Source organism: Artemia sp. Qi Xiang Cuo, chromosome 17 (genome assembly GCF_049724085.1).
Source record: "Artemia sp. Qi Xiang Cuo chromosome 17, ASM4972408v1, whole genome shotgun sequence".
Lineage (NCBI taxonomy): Eukaryota > Metazoa > Arthropoda > Branchiopoda > Anostraca > Artemiidae > Artemia > Artemia sp. Qi Xiang Cuo.
Genome location: NC_142810.1, coordinates 6678309 through 6683067, shown reverse-complemented (window position 1 = coordinate 6683067; position 4759 = coordinate 6678309).

Sequence of the window (4759 nt, the reverse complement as noted above, 5' to 3'; positions counted from 1 at the left end):
AATTCCTGTTTTTTCATTCTCACTGAGAAAACCATATAACAGACATGAATTGCTGTTGACATCCATATATGTGACAAAGTTCCTGTTTTTCAAATTCACACTGACAAAAACCATAAAACATCCATAATTTGATGTTGACATCCGAGAAAAACATCAAATAAATCGACCCTGGAAAAAGAGGTCATTGAGCGATTACGTAATCTTTCTCCCTAGGGACTCTATGACCATATTGTTTCATAATTCCACCCAGACGTGAATCAATAATTCCCCCATCGATTATGTAAATCACTCCTCATGCCATTACACGTGGCCAAACAACAACAACAACAGATCGATTGACCTTGACCACCATTATACTCGATCGATAATCCTTGAATAAATTATGTCCCGTCAGCATTAAACTAAATTGTAGATGGCAGCAGGGGTGTTCGTTCTGTAGCTTTAGGGTCACTTCTACTCATATAGTATTTGTGACTTGTAAGTATGCAGACGTTTTCAGGAGGGATTTCTTCTGGTGGGAAAAGGTTCAGAGGAGTAGGCTACGCGGGAGGATCTTTCCATGGAGGATATTGTCATGGGGGAAGGGACATTTTTATGACGGGGGGCACCGGATTTCCAAGCATTATTAAAAAAAATCAGAAATTAAATATATAAAAAAACAAGTTTTTTTTTACTGAAAGTAAGGAGCGACACTAAAACATAAGACGACAGAAATTATTCCGTATATGGATGGTGCTGTCCCCTCCTCAACGCAATACTCTTTACGCTAAAGTTTTTTTTATTTTTTTAACAAATAGAGTTGTGAGAAAGAGTAAAACTTTAGCGTAAAGAGCAAGGCGTTGAGGAGGGGACAGCCCCTTCCATATGCGGAAAAATTTCTGTTCGTCTTAAGTTTTAATATTGCTCCTTACTTTCAGTTAAAAAAACTTGTTTTTTTTTATTTAATTGGACAAAAGGGAAACAAATTGCAATGCTCGGAAAAAATTATACTTTTTTTTCTTCTAGGACGTCCTTTTCAAACCGTTAGCCCCGTTAGGAAAAAATGATAACGCCAAAATTGTTGCACTAAGAACAGCTGTTAAAGCACTCATCCCGAAGGGGAGGGAGTGGACTTGTGCCCAATCGTCATGGGAGACAGATAATCGGACAAAAGCGAAATATTTTGCAAAGCTCGAAAAAAAAATTTATAATTTGTATACGGAAGACTCCTATCAAAACCTTAGCAACGTTGAGAAAAAATGTCAATCCCCCCCCCCTCCTGATACAATTTTGCACGAATACTTGTGAGGGAAACACCCTTTTCAAATACTTTAAAAAAATTCCCTTTTCAAAAATGTTTCATGCCAAACTTTTTACAGGACGGTTGTCAAAATACTCAATGAGGAGGGAAGGGAGTTGCTTTCAGTACGATCATCATGGGAGACAAACAATCTGATAAAAGGGCAACAAACTGCAATGCTCGAAAAAAGTTACTCTTTTTTGGGGACAGCCTTTTCAAAACCATAGCACCACTAGAAACCCCCCCTCCCCTATGGAACAACTTTTACGCGAATGTGAAAAAAATTGAAAAACCCAAAACTTACTGTGATGAAATCAAGTAGGACTCTCATACTAAAAGATTCTTTCAGTGAACCAGTAATACACGTGACTAAATATTGTTACAGCACAATTTACAATGGGAAAGAAGCTAGCCAAGTGTCGCATTTCTACTTTCTTTAATTCAAAAAATATCGGAGTAAGAAATTCAAGGTTGTGCCGAATTCTAGCCAAGATCAGCAACATCAGGTGAGGCGCATTATGTATTGCGTACTAAACCAGTTATGTCATGTTCCTGGAATCACGTGTTCTTTGGAAAACTAGTTACGACCAGTGTTTCCAAATGAGACATTTTGGAAAAGAGGCAGAAAGAAATGTTATTAATTGTGACAAGGACATCTACCCATATTTGGAAGATGAGGAAAAAGAAAAAGAGAGTTGAGTTAGAAAGATTTAAAGGAGTAGTTAGGGGGAAAGTAGAGCTTTTGAGAAAGAAGACAAAATGGAATGAAAGAATTCATGAGGAGTGGATAGAGAGTTTGGTAAATAGTTTTTTTTTTTTTTTTTTTTTTTTTTTTTTTTTTTTAAGGCAATCAAGTAAAGCATAAATTTCTTCTTTTTTTGATGGAAGCTTGAAGGGATAATGTAAAATTTGGAATGTAATTGAAGCCACCGCCATAGGATTCTCCTAAGGAGGGTGAGCATCCTACAAGCAGGGCATGCGTTGTATTTTGTTTTGTTTTTATTGTGTTGTAGTATGCCCTGGAGAGTAACCTATTGTATTTGATTGCCTTAATTCATTTTTAGTTCATATAAATGGGAAATTATTATTATTATTTTTTTCTTTCTGTTTTGAAAAGGGGAGTCTATAGTTAGGATGATGAAAATGATATATTGGGTTAATTTACTTTTTTTTAATTTCAGAGATATATTGGAGGAGAAAATAGAGGAAAAGAAGTTTTTTGGTGGTTGTAGTTTGGTTTAAGTTTGTATTTTTGTTGAATTTATTTTTTAATACGAGAAAAAGGATGATGAGGGGAAAAAGGGGAAAAAATGGAAAAAAGGAAGGGGAAAAAAGGAAATATAGGATAAAAATACAGAAAATGATAATGAAGGCTAATAATCCTTATTAAAAATTTTGATCATGTTAAATATTTATAGAAGCAGAGAGTGTTTTCATCAATATTGTTTGGATAAAAAATTTAAAAATAAATGTCATTTTTAAATCAGTGTAGGTGACATTAAAGTTTTGAAATTATGTGAAAAAGATTATTATGTCACCGAGAGGAGAGGAGGTGGGATTAAAAAAAAACGAAAACAAAAACAAAAAAACAAACAGTTATGTCATGTTTCTGGATTCACGGGTTCTTTGGCAAACTAGTTACGACTAGTGTTTCCAAATGAGACATTTTGGAACCATTTGAGCCTTTTTCTTGAGGTGTTCCCCAGTGGTGTCAATTTTCAAAAATTTTTCATTTTTTTTCAATGGGAGCACCAACAAAAGTATTTTCTTGTGGAAATACCTCCAAAAAGATTCTTTCGAGACCTAGAAAAGGGAGAACTCTAAAAGACATATATTCCTCCCCAATGAACACGCTGGTATTTCCGCAACAAATTCTTCATTTCCGGATATTGCCTAAGCAAAAACGAAATTAAAAGTGACGTAACCTTTTTCTTGATAATTTAAAGAATCTGTCCCTACAAGTTTGAGACTGACCTAACAGTTAAGAATGAGCAATGTCCGTCTTTCCAATTAAAACCTGTCCATGAGCTAAATCAATTTTATGTAATGTAAGGCTGTTGCCTTTGAGACTGTGTGGGTCCACTGGTGGTTCTAAGCCTGGTCAGGGGGGGGGGCAGCTGCCCTCCCAATTTTTTCTGAAATTCTATAATAATTTCCTGTTTTTTTTTATGTTTTTACACACTTGAAGAGTGTTTTGATACCCCCCCCCCTGTTCCTAGATAATAAGGTTTAAAACTGGGTCACGTCAACCCTGGTGGCATACTTATTAGACATTTGGCCATTTTGTAAAAAATGGCTATCTCAAAGTATAATGCAATATGACTGGAGTATATAAGGACTCATGGGGGCATATTTAACATTGGAGGAGGTTTAATGTGCCATCCTTTCGTTTACAACTTATAAAAAGGTGCTGGAACTTAAAATTTGTGAACTTTAGGGCACGTTTCGATAGCCATCGTCTGTACATTTTCTACAGCCATCCAGAGGTGCTGGCATGTTGGAACTTCCCCCTCCCACCCGCCCTTAGTCCCCTATCACCCTTATTTCCTTTTTTGTTTCTTCCCTCCCACTCTCTCTTTCTACTTCTATCTCTCACTCATTGTTGGTGTTCCACTATTCCTTTTGTTTCTTTTCATCGTTCTTGACAAATCAGCTGATCACAAACGCCACAATGGGACTACGAGTTATATACTAACAATAAAAAAAATATGTAACCAAAATAGATCCCTGAGAATCATTTTTTTTAAAGATATATTTCAAGCAAAAAAATAACAAAAAAAAAGTTAATATTACAATCTCAAAACACAGCAAAGGCTCCATGGCCTTTGCTGTGAGGGGGATTTTGAAATAAAACTTTAACATTAAACTATTAAGCATTTAAACACATAATATGTAAAACATTTATTCATAAAAATGAGGAAAAGAAAATAAGAGACAGAAACAAAGAGAGGAAAAGAGTTCATTGAATGAGCTTTATGACAGCTGTAATCGAAAATTTTAGATAATGATCTAAAATTTATATTGGAGTTTTTCATTTGAGCTTTTAATTACTATTTAATCTATCTAATTTATTTTATTTATCTAATTTTCTGAACTTTTGTGTTTCGTTTATTTGTTGCCTTCTGAAGACCAGAACATACTTTTCACTTTACTGAAAAAAAAAATCGGATTGACAGTTTAATATACATATGCCTTAAATTCCTAATAATTTTTGATTTATTAAAGTTAAAAAAGTGAAAACATTTAAAATGTATTTTGTTTTTAGTAAAGTGCAAATTATATTCTGATTTTCAAAAGGCATAAAAGGGGGGGGGGGTAACTGATATTCTTAAAATTATTTAACATAAAAACTAATAGTTTTTTTTAATGAGAGTAAATATCAATCAAGACATTTAATCAATCTTCCCCGTTTGCCGAAATTTTATCTTCTAGCCCTTGCTTCTTATCATCTATATAGATGGCATACTACATAATTGAAAT